This window comes from Garra rufa, chromosome 1, assembly GCF_049309525.1.
Source record: "Garra rufa chromosome 1, GarRuf1.0, whole genome shotgun sequence".
In the NCBI taxonomy this organism is placed as follows: Eukaryota; Metazoa; Chordata; class Actinopteri; order Cypriniformes; family Cyprinidae; genus Garra; species Garra rufa.
This window is the reverse complement of record NC_133361.1, coordinates 70,356,944-70,375,013: the sequence shown is the minus strand read 5'-3', so window position 1 is coordinate 70,375,013 and position 18,070 is coordinate 70,356,944. Positions and strand designations below refer to the sequence as shown.

Here is an 18,070-nt window from a genome sequence, read left to right as displayed (position 1 = left end):
ATTAATTGTAAATATACACTCCAAAAACATTGCTTTAAAGGACAAAGAGATACATTTCCCTTTCACTTCTTTTCTCCTCATTTTTTTCCTTTTCTCTCTCTCTTTTCTTTCTTTTTCTCTTTTCCCCCCTTCTTCCCCCTCCTTCCTTTTCTCCCCCCCCCTTAACAGACTATTGTTCCCCAGCTTTGGCGCAATGGGTTAGCGCGTTCGGCTGTTAACCGAAAGGTTGGTGGTTCGAGCCCACCCAGGGACGTGTGAAATGCTGGTGTTTTGCACGCACGCGCGTCAGGTGTCCACTAACGCCTATGCCGTTCTTAGGGTTGCGAGGCACAGCTTTCTCAGGGCGTTTATCCTGTGCACCTTCAATAAGCTGGCTCGTTTTAAAAGAAGTCAGCGGCGGGTGTTTGATGAACATTTTCACCAGCTCGAGTTTGCTGTGGCATGTGGATTCATTCTTTACTGATGATCTGTCTCTAGGGCTCATCTAGTTGACATGGTATCCGCTGACATTCGGCTGAAGGTGCTGATCCACCATCTGCTCTTGGTACGGACTGGAACCGGGGGACTGCAGTGACCATCTGATCGGAATACAGAATGGATCTGGCGGCTACGGTGACCTCAGAATAAGAAGAAACAGACTAATATTAATGTAGATGCAAAAGTTCCATGTTGCCACAGTGTCAGATTGGAGAGGATCTGGTTTTCACAGTCTTGCGTCGATGGCCGTCTAGGTGAAGAGGTCTTCACTGATGATCTGTCTCTGGGGCTCATCCAGCTTGCTACCACCTTGTCGGTTCACATCCACGTAGGTGCACAAAAAGGTCACGACCGTCACCGGTATTCTATCGCAGAGGCAATGTTGTAGCTTGTGTGGTTTATCTGAGGTGTGATCATTGCTGGTTGAAAACTTTCCCCGATATCCCATCGGGATGATTTGAAATAAAGTCAGCTTCGACAGTTTTTGCCGGTCTCTCTGGACGCTTCTTGAAAAAGATAGTTTTGCTTCGTTTTGTTTCCTTTTGTTGGAGTGGCTGGTTGTTGGTCCTCGTCAAAGAGGTGTCTACAGATCATAGCGTGCCGGAGCCAGAAGATTTGTTGTTTTGTCAATATGTTCTCAAGACATAAATCTATATAAGGATAAGGATAAATCTTCTATTTTTCGGTGGTCTTTTGAGAACACTAGATTTATATGTCAATTCCAACATAACACCGACTGTTACGCATCAGTCCCGGGATCGTTAATAGTTACGCCTCCAACATTTGCATCGCCCAATCATCGGTAACGTCAGTACATCAGTAAAACAAGGCAAGCCACTGAAGGGACACGGTTAGCTTAATGCTAGCACTAGCCTGTTACATTGCAGTACAAAAGATATCACTTACCACATAAACAGAGAGATGACTGTGCTGATGATGGTGAATGATGGAGAAATAACTGCGCTGATGATGGCAAATGATTTACAGATCCAGAGTATCACCGAGAAGCAGCTGAACTTGTGTGGTAAGAAGAGCTCCGTCTGCATTATAACTTTACACAGAGCACATGGATCACAGTAATGAGACTAAAATGTCTGCGATTCAAAACGGCAGATTCAACAAACCACATATTAAAAGCGGCTAGAGCTCCTAATTAAATATATATTTTTTATCAATGTGCCAGCTATAGAGATGAGCAGCTCTGTGAAACAGCCAATCGGAGCAGAGCTCATTAATATTCATGAAGCTTCCAAAAAAGGCAATAACAGAGCATTTCATTCTAGGGACAAATCCTAGGGTTGTAAATGGTCCTGTAAAACCGTTTCTGGAGATTGTTTGCCCTTTCCTATGCCATATACCTTCTATGTAGATATCAAAGAACAAATTAAAATATTCTCTCAATGCATTTTATGGCAACTTTAAGTTGATAGAACCAGCTGACATCTTATCCTGACATTCTGAATCTCAAGGATGGTGACACCCACCAACAAAAATGTAAAATAAAAAAAAAAGATTAAAAAAAGTAGTTTCATCAGATATACACCAATTGTGAGCTAAACAGTCAATCGCAACTACTCACAAGATTTTTGATCTGATATTTACAATTTTCAAAGACCACTCTGATCATACTCTCTTCTTCTATGCTGCATAAATGCCACACAGAACGTTCATCAATGGTGTGGAGCATACGAAATAAACCATTACTCCACACCCGATTCACGCTGGAATCTGACGTGGAGATAAGTACTTGGCTGAATCCAGATCTCTTCTTGACATCCATAGTATAGTCTACAGCCCTTTACCGTGACTGATTTGCAAATTGAATCAAAGCAATTAAGCACTAAATAATTTTTCCGCTATCTTGTAGTGCAACGGTAGAGTGTCTGGCTCCAAATCACCTTGAGGTCAGACGATCTGTTTTTGATCTCCTGAGTATAAAGTCCAACATCAAGAGTGTTCCTTGAGCACCGTATATTTACTGAGTTGCATTCTGTGTCAAGGGGGTTAAGCAAAATACATCACCTCTGGGTTCAGGACCTCGTGGCGCAACGGTAGCGCGTTTGACTCCAGATCAGAAGGTTGCGTGTTCAAATCACGTCGGGATCACGTGATTTCTTGTTGACTTCTAATGTGAAAAGAAGTCCTGTCGTTGTGTGCTGCAGTGGTTTCCAATCCCACCGCTCTGTATGTCTCCCTTATTAAACACACCTGATTAAGATCATTAGCTAGTTAGGAGAGAGCTCCATGAGCTCATCTGGGTGTGTCAGAAAAAGGAGACAGACAAAAATGCAGGGCCGCGTCTTCCAGAGTCATCGTAAGCCTAAGTTGATTGCAACTCTATTGGTTTCAATGCGTCTACGTTGTATGAAGGATTGCAACGCTTTTGGGAAACACAGCCCAGAGCAGGGGGTCCCCAGGATCAGGATTGAAAATCACCAGTGTACTGTGATAGATTTGTATCTTGACCTGTTATTTTTATTAAGCCTGAGATCTCATGTAATAACCATTCCTGTCATTGTGTACTGTGACAGATCTGCCTCTTGACGTGTTGCTTTTGCATATCTTGCCCTGGAATCTCTGAAGAAATCGTGGAAACATCTACGTGCCGTATTCAAAAGCCAGCTCCTTCGAGCCGGAATCGAACCAGCGACCTAAGGATAGCCAATGTATCATCTACAGTCCTCCGCTCTACCAGCTGAGCTATCGAAGGCAGGATGACAAAAGGTGGCTTAAGCAGGAAACACCAGATAGGTTTGTGGTGTCTTGGGGTACAGTGTTGCCAGATTGGAAATGTCCAAGTATCGTACCAGAAGCTCAAAATTATCGTATTTGGGAGAAAATTATCATATTTAAGTCAAATGTTCAAAATAAAGATCGGCTATTTATCTAGATGTTACAGCTATTGTCCTTTTCAGCACTCATTTTCTATACCTTATTGTAATGATAAAAACTAATTATCTTACCCGAGTCAAACGTTCAAAATACAGCTATTTATCTAGATGTTACAGCTATTTATCCTTTTCAGCACTCAATTTCTATACTTTATTTTTAAACTAACAACCTCAGTTTTGAAACAACTGACCTAAGTGCGACAGGAACGTTAACTTGTGCTCGTGAGAGAGAGCCATTCTCCACGATGATTGGTTGAGAAGACGTAAGATTGGATGCGTAACACCACGTTCACGTCTCCTCACAATCATGAAGGTAGACGTAGGATCCACACAACTACATCTTTGAGAATAGAAGCTCTATAATTACAACGACCATGGTGTCACAAAATTCAGAAATTATCGTACATTGTGGTATTATTGATCGTACATCGTACAGAGGTCAAAATTATGGTACAAATACGATAATTATCGTACGTCTGGCAACACTGTTGGGGTACAACGGTAGCTTGGCTGAATCCAGATCAGACGGTTGCAGGTTCCAATCACATCAGTTGATCTCTTCTTGACATCCATAGTATAAAGTCTACAGCCCTTTACCGTGACTGATTTGCAAATTGAATCAAAGCAATTAAGCAAGGAACGCCGACTTGTTTTCTCGACCTCGTGGCCGCGACAGAGTGCGCCTGACCCCGGATCGGGAGGTTGCGTGTTCCAATTAAGTTGAGTTCAAGCGAACTGTTCTTGACTTTGTGAGTGTAAAGACTAGCGGATTTGCATAGTTTATCAAAGTGCTTTAGCATGAAACACTAAATAATTTTTCCGCTATCTTGTAGTGCAACGGTAGAGTGTCTGGCTCCAAATCACCTTGAGGTCAGACGATCTGTTTTTGATCTCCTGAGTATAAAGTCCAACATCAAGAGTGTTCCTTGAGCACCGTATATTTACTGAGTTGCATTCTGTGTCAAGGGGGTTAAGCAAAATACATCACCTCTGGGTTCAGGACCTCGTGGCGCAACGGTAGCGCGTTTGACTCCAGATCAGAAGGTTGCGTGTTCAAATCACGTCGGGGTCACGTGATTTCTTGTTGACTTCTAATGTGAAAAGAAGTCCTGTCGTTGTGTGCTGCAGTGGTTTCCAATCCCACCGCTCTGTATGTCTCCCTTATTAAACACACCTGATTAAGATCATTAGCTAGTTAGGAGAGAGCTCCATGAGCTCATCTGGGTGTGTCAGAAAAAGGAGACAGACAAAAATGCAGGGCCGCGTCTTCCAGAGTCATCGTAAGCCTAAGTTGATTGCAACTCTATTGGTTTCAATGCGTCTACGTTGTATGAAGGATTGCAACGCTTTTGGGAAACACAGCCCAGAGCAGGGGGTCCCCAGGATCAGGATTGAAAATCACCAGTGTACTGTGATAGATTTGTATCTTGACCTGTTATTTTTATTAAGCCTGAGATCTCATGTAATAACCATTCCTGTCATTGTGTACTGTGACAGATCTGCCTCTTGACGTGTTGCTTTTGCATATCTTGCCCTGGAATCTCTGAAGAAATCGTGGAAACATCTACGTGCCGAATTCAAAAGCCAGCTCCTTCGAGCCGGAATCGAACCAGCGACCTAAGGATAGCCAATGTATCATCTACAGTCCTCCGCTCTACCAGCTGAGCTATCGAAGGCAGGATGACAAAAGGTGGCTTAAGCAGGAAACACCAGATAGGTTTGTGGTGTCTTGGGGTACAACGGTAGCTTGGCTGAATCCAGATCAGACGGTTGCAGGTTCCAATCACATCAGTTGATCTCTTCTTGACATCCATAGTATAAAGTCTACAGCCCTTTACCGTGACTGATTTGCAAATTGAATCAAAGCAATTAAGCAAGGAACGCCGACTTGTTTTCTCGACCTCGTGGCCGCGACAGAGTGCGCCTGACCCCGGATCGGGAGGTTGCGTGTTCCAATTAAGTTGAGTTCAAGCGAACTGTTCTTGACTTTGTGAGTGTAAAGACTAGCGGATTTGCATAGTTTATCAAAGTGCTTTAGCATGAAACACTAAATAATTTTTCCGCTATCTTGTAGTGCAACGGTAGAGTGTCTGGCTCCAAATCACCTTGAGGTCAGACGATCTGTTTTTGATCTCCTGAGTATAAAGTCCAACATCAAGAGTGTTCCTTGAGCACCGTATATTTACTGAGTTGCATTCTGTGTCAAGGGGGTTAAGCAAAATACATCACCTCTGGGTTCAGGACCTCGTGGCGCAACGGTAGCGCGTCTGACTCCAGATCAGAAGGTTGCGTGTTCAAATCACGTCGGGGTCACGTGATTTCTTGTTGACTTCTAATGTGAAAAGAAGTCCTGTCGTTGTGTGCTGCAGTGGTTTCCAATCCCACCGCTCTGTATGTCTCCCTTATTAAACACACCTGATTAAGATCATTAGCTAGTTAGGAGAGAGCTCCATGAGCTCATCTGGGTGTGTCAGAAAAAGGAGACAGACAAAAATGCAGGGCCGCGTCTTCCAGAGTCATCGTAAGCCTAAGTTGATTGCAACTCTATTGGTTTCAATGCGTCTACGTTGTATGAAGGATTGCAACGCTTTTGGGAAACACAGCCCAGAGCAGGGGGTCCCCAGGATCAGGATTGAAAATCACCAGTGTACTGTGATAGATTTGTATCTTGACCTGTTATTTTTATTAAGCCTGAGATCTCATGTAATAACCATTCCTGTCATTGTGTACTGTGACAGATCTGCCTCTTGACGTGTTGCTTTTGCATATCTTGCCCTGGAATCTCTGAAGAAATCGTGGAAACATCTACGTGCCGAATTCAAAAGCCAGCTCCTTCGAGCCGGAATCGAACCAGCGACCTAAGGATAGCCAATGTATCATCTACAGTCCTCCGCTCTACCAGCTGAGCTATCGAAGGCAGGATGACAAAAGGTGGCTTAAGCAGGAAACACCAGATAGGTTTGTGGTGTCTTGGGGTACAACGGTAGCTTGGCTGAATCCAGATCAGACGGTTGCATGTTCCAATCACATCAGTTGATCTCTTCTTGACATCCATAGTATAAAGTCTACAGCCCTTTACCGTGACTGATTTGCAAATTGAATCAAAGCAATTAAGCAAGGAACGCCGACTTGTTTTCTCGACCTCGTGGCCGCGACAGAGTGCGCCTGACCCCGGATCGGGAGGTTGCGTGTTCCAATTATGTTGAGTTCAAGCGAACTGTTCTTGACTTTGTGAGTGTAAAGACTAGCGGATTTGCATAGTTTATCAAAGTGCTTTTGCATGAAACACTAAATAATTTTTCCGCTATCTTGTAGTGCAACGGTAGAGTGTCTGGCTCCAAATCACCTAGAGGTCAGACGATCTGTTTTTGATCTCCTGAGTATAAAGTCCAACATCAAGAGTGTTCCTTGAGCACCGTATATTTACTGATTTGCATTCTGTGTCAAGGGGGTTAAGCAAAATACATCACCTCTGGGTTCAGGACCTCGTGGCGCAACGGTAGCGCGTCTGACTCCAGATCAGAAGGTTGCGTGTTCAAATCACGTCGGGGTCACGTGATTTCTTGTTGACTTCTAATGTGAAAAGAAGTCCTGTCGTTGTGTGCTGCAGTGGTTTCCAATCCCACCGCTCTGTATGTCTCCCTTATTAAACACACCTGATTAAGATCATTAGCTAGTTAGGAGAGAGCTCCATGAGCTCATCTGGGTGTGTCAGAAAAAGGAGACAGACAAAAATGCAGGGCCGCGTCTTCCAGAGTCATCGTAAGCCTAAGTTGATTGCAACTCTATTGGTTTCAATGCGTCTACGTTGTATGAAGGATTGCAACGCTTTTGGGAAACACAGCCCAGAGCAGGGGGTCCCCAGGATCAGGATTGAAAATCACCAGTGTACTGTGATAGATTTGTATCTTGACCTGTTATTTTTATTAAGCCTGAGATCTCATGTAATAACCATTCCTGTCATTGTGTACTGTGACAGATCTGCCTCTTGACGTGTTGCTTTTGCATATCTTGCCCTGCAAACTCTGAAGAAATCGTGGAAACATCTACGTGCCGAATTCAAAAGCCAGCTCCTTCGAGCCGGAATCGAACCAGCGACCTAAGGATAGCCAATGTATCATCTACAGTCCTCCGCTCTACCAGCTGAGCTATCGAAGGCAGGATGACAAAAGGTGGCTTAAGCAGGAAACACCAGATAGGTTTGTGGTGTCTTGGGGTACAGTGTTGCCAGATTGGAAATGTCCAAGTATCGTACCAGAAGCTCAAAATTATCGTATTTGGGAGAAAATTATCATATTTAAGTCAAACGTTCAAAATAAAGATCGGCTATTTATCTAGATGTTACAGCTATTGTCCTTTTCAGCACTCATTTTCTATACCTTATTGTAATGATAAAAACTAATTATCTTACCCGAGTCAAACGTTCAAAATACAGCTATTTATCTAGATGTTACAGCTATTTATCCTTTTCAGCACTCAATTTCTATACTTTATTTTTAAACTAACAACCTCAGTTTTGAAACAACTGACCTAAGTGCGACAGGAACGTTAACTTGTGCTCGTGAGAGAGAGCCATTCTCCACGATGATTGGTTGAGAAGACGTAAGATTGGATGCGTAACACCACGTTCACGTCTCCTCACAATCATGAAGGTAGACGTAGGATCCACACAACTACATCTTTGAGAATAGAAGCTCTATAATTACAACGACCATGGTGTCACAAAATTCAGAAATTATCGTACATTGTGGTATTATTGATCGTACATCGTACAGAGGTCAAAATTATGGTACAAATACGATAATTATCGTACGTCTGGCAACACTGTTGGGGTGCAACGGTAGCTTGGCTGAATCCAGATCAGACGGTTGCAGGTTCCAATCACATCAGTTGATCTCTTCTTGACATCCATAGTATAAAGTCTACAGCCCTTTACCGTGACTGATTTGCAAATTGAATCAAAGCAATTAAGCAAGGAACGCCGACTTGTTTTCTCGACCTCGTGGCCGCGACAGAGTGCGCCTGACCCCGGATCGGGAGGTTGCGTGTTCCAATTAAGTTGAGGTCAAGCGAACTGTTCTTGACTTTGTGAGTGTAAAGACTAGCGGATTTGCATAGTTTATCAAAGTGCTTTAGCATGAAACACTAAATAATTTTTCCGCTATCTTGTAGTGCAACGGTAGAGTGTCTGGCTCCAAATCACCTTGAGGTCAGACGATCTGTTTTTGATCTCCTGAGTATAAAGTCCAACATCAAGAGTGTTCCTTGAGCACCGTATATTTACTGAGTTGCATTCTGTGTCAAGGGGGTTAAGCAAAATACATCACCTCTGGGTTCAGGACCTCGTGGCGCAACGGAAGCGCGTCTGACTCCAGATCAGAAGGTTGCGTGTTCAAATCACGTCGGGGTCACGTGATTTCTTGTTGACTTCTAATGTGAAAAGAAGTCCTGTCGTTGTGTGCTGCAGTGGTTTCCAATCCCACCGCTCTGTATGTCTCCCTTATTAAACACACCTGATTAAGATCATTAGCTAGTTAGGAGAGAGCTCCATGAGCTCATCTGGGTGTGTCAGAAAAAGGAGACAGACAAAAATGCAGGGCCGCGTCTTCCAGAGTCATCGTAAGCCTAAGTTGATTGCAACTCTATTGGTTTCAATGCGTCTACGTTGTATGAAGGATTGCAACGCTTTTGGGAAACACAGCCCAGAGCAGGGGGTCCCCAGGATCAGGATTGAAAATCACCAGTGTACTGTGATAGATTTGTATCTTGACCTGTTATTTTTATTAAGCCTGAGATCTCATGTAATAACCATTCCTGTCATTGTGTACTGTGACAGATCTGCCTCTTGACGTGTTGCTTTTGCATATCTTGCCCTGCAAACTCTGAAGAAATCGTGGAAACATCTACGTGCCGAATTCAAAAGCCAGCTCCTTCGAGCCGGAATCGAACCAGCGACCTAAGGATAGCCAATGTATCATCTACAGTCCTCCGCTCTACCAGCTGAGCTATCGAAGGCAGGATGACAAAAGGTGGCTTAAGCAGGAAACACCAGATAGGTTTGTGGTGTCTTGGGGTACAGTGTTGCCAGATTGGAAATGTCCAAGTATCGTACCAGAAGCTCAAAATTATCGTATTTGGGAGAAAATTATCATATTTAAGTCAAACGTTCAAAATAAAGATCGGCTATTTATCTAGATGTTACAGCTATTGTCCTTTTCAGCACTCATTTTCTATACCTTATTGTAATGATAAAAACTAATTATCTTACCCGAGTCAAACGTTCAAAATACAGCTATTTATCTAGATGTTACAGCTATTTATCCTTTTCAGCACTCAATTTCTATACTTTATTTTTAAACTAACAACCTCAGTTTTGAAACAACTGACCTAAGTGCGACAGGAACGTTAACTTGTGCTCGTGAGAGAGAGCCATTCTCCACGATGATTGGTTGAGAAGACGTAAGATTGGATGCGTAACACCACGTTCACGTCTCCTCACAATCATGAAGGTAGACGTAGGATCCACACAACTACATCTTTGAGAATAGAAGCTCTATAATTACAACGACCATGGTGTCACAAAATTCAGAAATTATCGTACATTGTGGTATTATTGATCGTACATCGTACAGAGGTCAAAATTATGGTACAAATACGATAATTATCGTACGTCTGGCAACACTGTTGGGGTGCAACGGTAGCTTGGCTGAATCCAGATCAGACGGTTGCAGGTTCCAATCACATCAGTTGATCTCTTCTTGACATCCATAGTATAAAGTCTACAGCCCTTTACCGTGACTGATTTGCAAATTGAATCAAAGCAATTAAGCAAGGAACGCCGACTTGTTTTCTCGACCTCGTGGCCGCGACAGAGTGCGCCTGACCCCGGATCGGGAGGTTGCGTGTTCCAATTAAGTTGAGGTCAAGCGAACTGTTCTTGACTTTGTGAGTGTAAAGACTAGCGGATTTGCATAGTTTATCAAAGTGCTTTAGCATGAAACACTAAATAATTTTTCCGCTATCTTGTAGTGCAACGGTAGAGTGTCTGGCTCCAAATCACCTTGAGGTCAGACGATCTGTTTTTGATCTCCTGAGTATAAAGTCCAACATCAAGAGTGTTCCTTGAGCACCGTATATTTACTGAGTTGCATTCTGTGTCAAGGGGGTTAAGCAAAATACATCACCTCTGGGTTCAGGACCTCGTGGCGCAACGGAAGCGCGTCTGACTCCAGATCAGAAGGTTGCGTGTTCAAATCACGTCGGGGTCACGTGATTTCTTGTTGACTTCTAATGTGAAAAGAAGTCCTGTCGTTGTGTGCTGCAGTGGTTTCCAATCCCACCGCTCTGTATGTCTCCCTTATTAAACACACCTGATTAAGATCATTAGCTAGTTAGGAGAGAGCTCCATGAGCTCATCTGGGTGTGTCAGAAAAAGGAGACAGACAAAAATGCAGGGCCGCGTCTTCCAGAGTCATCGTAAGCCTAAGTTGTTTGCAACTCTATTGGTTTCAATGCGTCTACGTTGTATGAAGGATTGCAACGCTTTTGGGAAACACAGCCCAGAGCAGGGGGTCCCCAGGATCAGGATTGAAAATCACCAGTGTACTGTGATAGATTTGTATCTTGACCTGTTATTTTTATTAAGCCTGAGATCTCATGTAATAACCATTCCTGTCATTGTGTACTGTGACAGATCTGCCTCTTGACGTGTTACTTTTGCATATCTTGCCCTGGAATCTCTGAAGAAATCGTGGAAACATCTACGTGCCGAATTCAAAAGCCAGCTCCTTCGAGCCGGAATCGAACCAGCGACCTAAGGATAGCCAATGTATCATCTACAGTCCTCCGCTCTACCAGCTGAGCTATCGAAGGCAGGATGACAAAAGGTGGCTTAAGCAGGAAACACCAGATAGGTTTGTGGTGTCTTGGGGTACAGTGTTGCCAGATTGGAAATGTCCAAGTATCGTACCAGAAGCTCAAAATTATCGTATTTGGGAGAAAATTATCATATTTAAGTCAAACGTTCAAAATAAAGATCGGCTATTTATCTAGATGTTACAGCTATTGTCCTTTTCAGCACTCATTTTCTATACCTTATTGTAATGATAAAAACTAATTATCTTACCCGAGTCAAACGTTCAAAATACAGCTATTTATCTAGATGTTACAGCTATTTATCCTTTTCAGCACTCAATTTCTATACTTTATTTTTAAACTAACAACCTCAGTTTTGAAACAACTGACCTAAGTGCGACAGGAACGTTAACTTGTGCTCGTGAGAGAGAGCCATTCTCCACGATGATTGGTTGAGAAGACGTAAGATTGGATGCGTAACACCACGTTCACGTCTCCTCACAATCATGAAGGTAGACGTAGGATCCACACAACTACATCTTTGAGAATAGAAGCTCTATAATTACAACGACCATGGTGTCACAAAATTCAGAAATTATCGTACATTGTGGTATTATTGATCGTACATCGTACAGAGGTCAAAATTATGGTACAAATACGATAATTATCGTACGTCTGGCAACACTGTTGGGGTACAACGGTAGCTTGGCTGAATCCAGATCAGACGGTTGCAGGTTCCAATCACATCAGTTGATCTCTTCTTGACATCCATAGTATAAAGTCTACAGCCCTTTACCGTGACTGATTTGCAAATTGAATCAAAGCAATTAAGCAAGGAACGCCGACTTGTTTTCTCGACCTCGTGGCCGCGACAGAGTGCGCCTGACCCCGGATCGGGAGGTTGCGTGTTCCAATTAAGTTGAGTTCAAGCGAACTGTTCTTGACTTTGTGAGTGTAAAGACTAGCGGATTTGCATAGTTTATCAAAGTGCTTTAGCATGAAACACTAAATAATTTTTCCGCTATCTTGTAGTGCAACGGTAGAGTGTCTGGCTCCAAATCACCTTGAGGTCAGACGATCTGTTTTTGATCTCCTGAGTATAAAGTCCAACATCAAGAGTGTTCCTTGAGCACCGTATATTTACTGAGTTGCATTCTGTGTCAAGGGGGTTAAGCAAAATACATCACCTCTGGGTTCAGGACCTCGTGGCGCAACGGTAGCGCGTCTGACTCCAGATCAGAAGGTTGCGTGTTCAAATCACGTCGGGGTCACGTGATTTCTTGTTGACTTCTAATGTGAAAAGAAGTCCTGTCGTTGTGTGCTGCAGTGGTTTCCAATCCCACCGCTCTGTATGTCTCCCTTATTAAACACACCTGATTAAGATCATTAGCTAGTTAGGAGAGAGCTCCATGAGCTCATCTGGGTGTGTCAGAAAAAGGAGACAGACAAAAATGCAGGGCCGCGTCTTCCAGAGTCATCGTAAGCCTAAGTTGATTGCAACTCTATTGGTTTCAATGCGTCTACGTTGTATGAAGGATTGCAACGCTTTTGGGAAACACAGCCCAGAGCAGGGGGTCCCCAGGATCAGGATTGAAAATCACCAGTGTACTGTGATAGATTTGTATCTTGACCTGTTATTTTTATTAAGCCTGAGATCTCATGTAATAACCATTCCTGTCATTGTGTACTGTGACAGATCTGCCTCTTGACGTGTTGCTTTTGCATATCTTGCCCTGGAATCTCTGAAGAAATCGTGGAAACATCTACGTGCCGAATTCAAAAGCCAGCTCCTTCGAGCCGGAATCGAACCAGCGACCTAAGGATAGCCAATGTATCATCTACAGTCCTCCGCTCTACCAGCTGAGCTATCGAAGGCAGGATGACAAAAGGTGGCTTAAGCAGGAAACACCAGATAGGTTTGTGGTGTCTTGGGGTACAACGGTAGCTTGGCTGAATCCAGATCAGACGGTTGCATGTTCCAATCACATCAGTTGATCTCTTCTTGACATCCATAGTATAAAGTCTACAGCCCTTTACCGTGACTGATTTGCAAATTGAATCAAAGCAATTAAGCAAGGAACGCCGACTTGTTTTCTCGACCTCGTGGCCGCGACAGAGTGCGCCTGACCCCGGATCGGGAGGTTGCGTGTTCCAATTATGTTGAGTTCAAGCGAACTGTTCTTGACTTTGTGAGTGTAAAGACTAGCGGATTTGCATAGTTTATCAAAGTGCTTTTGCATGAAACACTAAATAATTTTTCCGCTATCTTGTAGTGCAACGGTAGAGTGTCTGGCTCCAAATCACCTAGAGGTCAGACGATCTGTTTTTGATCTCCTGAGTATAAAGTCCAACATCAAGAGTGTTCCTTGAGCACCGTATATTTACTGATTTGCATTCTGTGTCAAGGGGGTTAAGCAAAATACATCACCTCTGGGTTCAGGACCTCGTGGCGCAACGGTAGCGCGTCTGACTCCAGATCAGAAGGTTGCGTGTTCAAATCACGTCGGGGTCACGTGATTTCTTGTTGACTTCTAATGTGAAAAGAAGTCCTGTCGTTGTGTGCTGCAGTGGTTTCCAATCCCACCGCTCTGTATGTCTCCCTTATTAAACACACCTGATTAAGATCATTAGCTAGTTAGGAGAGAGCTCCATGAGCTCATCTGGGTGTGTCAGAAAAAGGAGACAGACAAAAATGCAGGGCCGCGTCTTCCAGAGTCATCGTAAGCCTAAGTTGTTTGCAACTCTATTGGTTTCAATGCGTCTACGTTGTATGAAGGATTGCAACGCTTTTGGGAAACACAGCCCAGAGCAGGGGGTCCCCAGGATCAGGATTGAAAATCACCAGTGTACTGTGATAGATTTGTATCTTGACCTGTTATTTTTATTAAGCCTGAGATCTCATGTAATAACCATTCCTGTCATTGTGTACTGTGACAGATCTGCCTCTTGACGTGTTACTTTTGCATATCTTGCCCTGGAATCTCTGAAGAAATCGTGGAAACATCTACGTGCCGAATTCAAAAGCCAGCTCCTTCGAGCCGGAATCGAACCAGCGACCTAAGGATAGCCAATGTATCATCTACAGTCCTCCGCTCTACCAGCTGAGCTATCGAAGGCAGGATGACAAAAGGTGGCTTAAGCAGGAAACACCAGATAGGTTTGTGGTGTCTTGGGGTACAGTGTTGCCAGATTGGAAATGTCCAAGTATCGTACCAGAAGCTCAAAATTATCGTATTTGGGAGAAAATTATCATATTTAAGTCAAACGTTCAAAATAAAGATCGGCTATTTATCTAGATGTTACAGCTATTGTCCTTTTCAGCACTCATTTTCTATACCTTATTGTAATGATAAAAACTAATTATCTTACCCGAGTCAAACGTTCAAAATACAGCTATTTATCTAGATGTTACAGCTATTTATCCTTTTCAGCACTCAATTTCTATACTTTATTTTTAAACTAACAACCTCAGTTTTGAAACAACTGACCTAAGTGCGACAGGAACGTTAACTTGTGCTCGTGAGAGAGAGCCATTCTCCACGATGATTGGTTGAGAAGACGTAAGATTGGATGCGTAACACCACGTTCACGTCTCCTCACAATCATGAAGGTAGACGTAGGATCCACACAACTACATCTTTGAGAATAGAAGCTCTATAATTACAACGACCATGGTGTCACAAAATTCAGAAATTATCGTACATTGTGGTATTATTGATCGTACATCGTACAGAGGTCAAAATTATGGTACAAATACGATAATTATCGTACGTCTGGCAACACTGTTGGGGTGCAACGGTAGCTTGGCTGAATCCAGATCAGACGGTTGCAGGTTCCAATCACATCAGTTGATCTCTTCTTGACATCCATAGTATAAAGTCTACAGCCCTTTACCGTGACTGATTTGCAAATTGAATCAAAGCAATTAAGCAAGGAACGCCGACTTGTTTTCTCGACCTCGTGGCCGCGACAGAGTGCGCCTGACCCCGGATCGGGAGGTTGCGTGTTCCAATTAAGTTGAGGTCAAGCGAACTGTTCTTGACTTTGTGAGTGTAAAGACTAGCGGATTTGCATAGTTTATCAAAGTGCTTTAGCATGAAACACTAAATAATTTTTCCGCTATCTTGTAGTGCAACGGTAGAGTGTCTGGCTCCAAATCACCTTGAGGTCAGACGATCTGTTTTTGATCTCCTGAGTATAAAGTCCAACATCAAGAGTGTTCCTTGAGCACCGTATATTTACTGAGTTGCATTCTGTGTCAAGGGGGTTAAGCAAAATACATCACCTCTGGGTTCAGGACCTCGTGGCGCAACGGAAGCGCGTCTGACTCCAGATCAGAAGGTTGCGTGTTCAAATCACGTCGGGGTCACGTGATTTCTTGTTGACTTCTAATGTGAAAAGAAGTCCTGTCGTTGTGTGCTGCAGTGGTTTCCAATCCCACCGCTCTGTATGTCTCCCTTATTAAACACACCTGATTAAGATCATTAGCTAGTTAGGAGAGAGCTCCATGAGCTCATCTGGGTGTGTCAGAAAAAGGAGACAGACAAAAATGCAGGGCCGCGTCTTCCAGAGTCATCGTAAGCCTAAGTTGATTGCAACTCTATTGGTTTCAATGCGTCTACGTTGAATGAAGGATTGCAACGCTTTTGGGAAACACAGCCCAGAGCAGGGGGTCCCCAGGATCAGGATTGAAAATCACCAGTGTACTGTGATAGATTTGTATCTTGACCTGTTATTTTTATTAAGCCTGAGATCTCATGTAATAACCATTCCTGTCATTGTGTACTGTGACAGATCTGCCTCTTGACGTGTTACTTTTGCATATCTTGCCCTGGAATCTCTGAAGAAATCGTGGAAAAATCTACGTGCCGAATTCAAAAGCCAGCTCCTTCGAGCCGGAATCGAACCAGCGACCTAAGGATAGCCAATGTATCATCTACAGTCCTCCGCTCTACCAGCTGAGCTATCGAAGGCAGGATGACAAAAGGTGGCTTAAGCAGGAAACACCAGATAGGTTTGTGGTGTCTTGGGGTACAACGGTAGCTTGGCTGAATCCAGATCAGACGGTTGCATGTTCCAATCACATCAGTTGATCTCTTCTTGACATCCATAGTATAAAGTCTACAGCCCTTTACCGTGACTGATTTGCAAATTGAATCAAAGCAATTAAGCAAGGAACGCCGACTTGTTTTCTCGACCTCGTGGCCGCGACAGAGTGCGCCTGACCCCGGATCGGGAGGTTGCGTGTTCCAATTATGTTGAGTTCAAGCGAACTGTTCTTGACTTTGTGAGTGTAAAGACTAGCGGATTTGCATAGTTTATCAAAGTGCTTTTGCATGAAACACTAAATAATTTTTCCGCTATCTTGTAGTGCAACGGTAGAGTGTCTGGCTCCAAATCACCTAGAGGTCAGACGATCTGTTTTTGATCTCCTGAGTATAAAGTCCAACATCAAGAGTGTTCCTTGAGCACCGTATATTTACTGATTTGCATTCTGTGTCAAGGGGGTTAAGCAAAATACATCACCTCTGGGTTCAGGACCTCGTGGCGCAACGGTAGCGCGTCTGACTCCAGATCAGAAGGTTGCGTGTTCAAATCACGTCGGGGTCACGTGATTTCTTGTTGACTTCTAATGTGAAAAGAAGTCCTGTCGTTGTGTGCTGCAGTGGTTTCCAATCCCACCGCTCTGTATGTCTCCCTTATTAAACACACCTGATTAAGATCATTAGCTAGTTAGGAGAGAGCTCCATGAGCTCATCTGGGTGTGTCAGAAAAAGGAGACAGACAAAAATGCAGGGCCGCGTCTTCCAGAGTCATCGTAAGCCTAAGTTGATTGCAACTCTATTGGTTTCAATGCGTCTACGTTGTATGAAGGATTGCAACGCTTTTGGGAAACACAGCCCAGAGCAGGGGGTCCCCAGGATCAGGATTGAAAATCACCAGTGTACTGTGATAGATTTGTATCTTGACCTGTTATTTTTATTAAGCCTGAGATCTCATGTAATAACCATTCCTGTCATTGTGTACTGTGACAGATCTGCCTCTTGACGTGTTGCTTTTGCATATCTTGCCCTGCAAACTCTGAAGAAATCGTGGAAACATCTACGTGCCGAATTCAAAAGCCAGCTCCTTCGAGCCGGAATCGAACCAGCGACCTAAGGATAGCCAATGTATCATCTACAGTCCTCCGCTCTACCAGCTGAGCTATCGAAGGCAGGATGACAAAAGGTGGCTTAAGCAGGAAACACCAGATAGGTTTGTGGTGTCTTGGGGTACAGTGTTGCCAGATTGGAAATGTCCAAGTATCGTACCAGAAGCTCAAAATTATCGTATTTGGGAGAAAATTATCATATTTAAGTCAAACGTTCAAAATAAAGATCGGCTATTTATCTAGATGTTACAGCTATTGTCCTTTTCAGCACTCATTTTCTATACCTTATTGTAATGATAAAAACTAATTATCTTACCCGAGTCAAACGTTCAAAATACAGCTATTTATCTAGATGTTACAGCTATTTATCCTTTTCAGCACTCAATTTCTATACTTTATTTTTAAACTAACAACCTCAGTTTTGAAACAACTGACCTAAGTGCGACAGGAACGTTAACTTGTGCTCGTGAGAGAGAGCCATTCTCCACGATGATTGGTTGAGAAGACGTAAGATTGGATGCGTAACACCACGTTCACGTCTCCTCACAATCATGAAGGTAGACGTAGGATCCACACAACTACATCTTTGAGAATAGAAGCTCTATAATTACAACGACCATGGTGTCACAAAATTCAGAAATTATCGTACATTGTGGTATTATTGATCGTACATCGTACAGAGGTCAAAATTATGGTA

At 43.4% G+C, this 18,070-nt stretch overlaps 21 non-coding genes and 1 pseudogene across 21 annotated transcripts; 11 read left to right on the top strand and 11 right to left on the bottom strand.

Annotated features, from left to right (window-relative positions):
• The first annotated feature begins 839 nt into the window (after positions 1 to 839).
• LOC141285372 (U4 spliceosomal RNA) lies at positions 840 to 979 on the top strand. The gene has a single exon (XR_012338592.1). It is a non-coding gene; the product is annotated as a U4 spliceosomal RNA (small nuclear RNA).
• Positions 980 to 2,090: 1,111 nt separating this feature from the next.
• LOC141348650 (small nucleolar RNA U3) lies at positions 2,091 to 2,268 on the bottom strand (annotated as a pseudogene).
• A 243-nt stretch (positions 2,269 to 2,511) lies between these two features.
• Positions 2,512 to 2,583, top strand: trnaw-cca (transfer RNA tryptophan (anticodon CCA)). Its single transcript has one exon. It is a non-coding gene; the product is annotated as a tRNA-Trp (tRNA).
• A 517-nt stretch (positions 2,584 to 3,100) lies between these two features.
• trnay-gua (transfer RNA tyrosine (anticodon GUA)) lies at positions 3,101 to 3,187 on the bottom strand. The gene is given in 2 exon segments: positions 3,101 to 3,136; positions 3,151 to 3,187. It is a non-coding gene; the product is annotated as a tRNA-Tyr (tRNA).
• A 1,181-nt stretch (positions 3,188 to 4,368) lies between these two features.
• On the top strand, positions 4,369 to 4,440 carry trnaw-cca (transfer RNA tryptophan (anticodon CCA)). The gene has a single exon. It is a non-coding gene; the product is annotated as a tRNA-Trp (tRNA).
• A 517-nt stretch (positions 4,441 to 4,957) lies between these two features.
• On the bottom strand, positions 4,958 to 5,044 carry trnay-gua (transfer RNA tyrosine (anticodon GUA)). The gene is given in 2 exon segments: positions 4,958 to 4,993; positions 5,008 to 5,044. It is a non-coding gene; the product is annotated as a tRNA-Tyr (tRNA).
• Positions 5,045 to 5,609: 565 nt separating this feature from the next.
• trnaw-cca (transfer RNA tryptophan (anticodon CCA)) lies at positions 5,610 to 5,681 on the top strand. The gene has a single exon. It is a non-coding gene; the product is annotated as a tRNA-Trp (tRNA).
• A 517-nt stretch (positions 5,682 to 6,198) lies between these two features.
• Positions 6,199 to 6,285, bottom strand: trnay-gua (transfer RNA tyrosine (anticodon GUA)). The gene is given in 2 exon segments: positions 6,199 to 6,234; positions 6,249 to 6,285. It is a non-coding gene; the product is annotated as a tRNA-Tyr (tRNA).
• Positions 6,286 to 6,850: 565 nt separating this feature from the next.
• trnaw-cca (transfer RNA tryptophan (anticodon CCA)) lies at positions 6,851 to 6,922 on the top strand. Its single transcript has one exon. It is a non-coding gene; the product is annotated as a tRNA-Trp (tRNA).
• A 517-nt stretch (positions 6,923 to 7,439) lies between these two features.
• Positions 7,440 to 7,526, bottom strand: trnay-gua (transfer RNA tyrosine (anticodon GUA)). The gene is given in 2 exon segments: positions 7,440 to 7,475; positions 7,490 to 7,526. It is a non-coding gene; the product is annotated as a tRNA-Tyr (tRNA).
• A 1,181-nt stretch (positions 7,527 to 8,707) lies between these two features.
• Positions 8,708 to 8,779, top strand: trnaw-cca (transfer RNA tryptophan (anticodon CCA)). Its single transcript has one exon. It is a non-coding gene; the product is annotated as a tRNA-Trp (tRNA).
• A 517-nt stretch (positions 8,780 to 9,296) lies between these two features.
• On the bottom strand, positions 9,297 to 9,383 carry trnay-gua (transfer RNA tyrosine (anticodon GUA)). The gene is given in 2 exon segments: positions 9,297 to 9,332; positions 9,347 to 9,383. It is a non-coding gene; the product is annotated as a tRNA-Tyr (tRNA).
• Positions 9,384 to 10,564: 1,181 nt separating this feature from the next.
• trnaw-cca (transfer RNA tryptophan (anticodon CCA)) lies at positions 10,565 to 10,636 on the top strand. Its single transcript has one exon. It is a non-coding gene; the product is annotated as a tRNA-Trp (tRNA).
• Positions 10,637 to 11,153: 517 nt separating this feature from the next.
• On the bottom strand, positions 11,154 to 11,240 carry trnay-gua (transfer RNA tyrosine (anticodon GUA)). Its single transcript is given in 2 exon segments — positions 11,154 to 11,189; positions 11,204 to 11,240. It is a non-coding gene; the product is annotated as a tRNA-Tyr (tRNA).
• Positions 11,241 to 12,421: 1,181 nt separating this feature from the next.
• On the top strand, positions 12,422 to 12,493 carry trnaw-cca (transfer RNA tryptophan (anticodon CCA)). The gene has a single exon. It is a non-coding gene; the product is annotated as a tRNA-Trp (tRNA).
• Positions 12,494 to 13,010: 517 nt separating this feature from the next.
• trnay-gua (transfer RNA tyrosine (anticodon GUA)) lies at positions 13,011 to 13,097 on the bottom strand. Its single transcript is given in 2 exon segments — positions 13,011 to 13,046; positions 13,061 to 13,097. It is a non-coding gene; the product is annotated as a tRNA-Tyr (tRNA).
• A 565-nt stretch (positions 13,098 to 13,662) lies between these two features.
• trnaw-cca (transfer RNA tryptophan (anticodon CCA)) lies at positions 13,663 to 13,734 on the top strand. The gene has a single exon. It is a non-coding gene; the product is annotated as a tRNA-Trp (tRNA).
• A 517-nt stretch (positions 13,735 to 14,251) lies between these two features.
• Positions 14,252 to 14,338, bottom strand: trnay-gua (transfer RNA tyrosine (anticodon GUA)). The gene is given in 2 exon segments: positions 14,252 to 14,287; positions 14,302 to 14,338. It is a non-coding gene; the product is annotated as a tRNA-Tyr (tRNA).
• Positions 14,339 to 15,519: 1,181 nt separating this feature from the next.
• On the top strand, positions 15,520 to 15,591 carry trnaw-cca (transfer RNA tryptophan (anticodon CCA)). The gene has a single exon. It is a non-coding gene; the product is annotated as a tRNA-Trp (tRNA).
• Positions 15,592 to 16,108: 517 nt separating this feature from the next.
• On the bottom strand, positions 16,109 to 16,195 carry trnay-gua (transfer RNA tyrosine (anticodon GUA)). Its single transcript is given in 2 exon segments — positions 16,109 to 16,144; positions 16,159 to 16,195. It is a non-coding gene; the product is annotated as a tRNA-Tyr (tRNA).
• A 565-nt stretch (positions 16,196 to 16,760) lies between these two features.
• On the top strand, positions 16,761 to 16,832 carry trnaw-cca (transfer RNA tryptophan (anticodon CCA)). Its single transcript has one exon. It is a non-coding gene; the product is annotated as a tRNA-Trp (tRNA).
• A 517-nt stretch (positions 16,833 to 17,349) lies between these two features.
• trnay-gua (transfer RNA tyrosine (anticodon GUA)) lies at positions 17,350 to 17,436 on the bottom strand. The gene is given in 2 exon segments: positions 17,350 to 17,385; positions 17,400 to 17,436. It is a non-coding gene; the product is annotated as a tRNA-Tyr (tRNA).
• Positions 17,437 to 18,070: the final 634 nt, after the last annotated feature.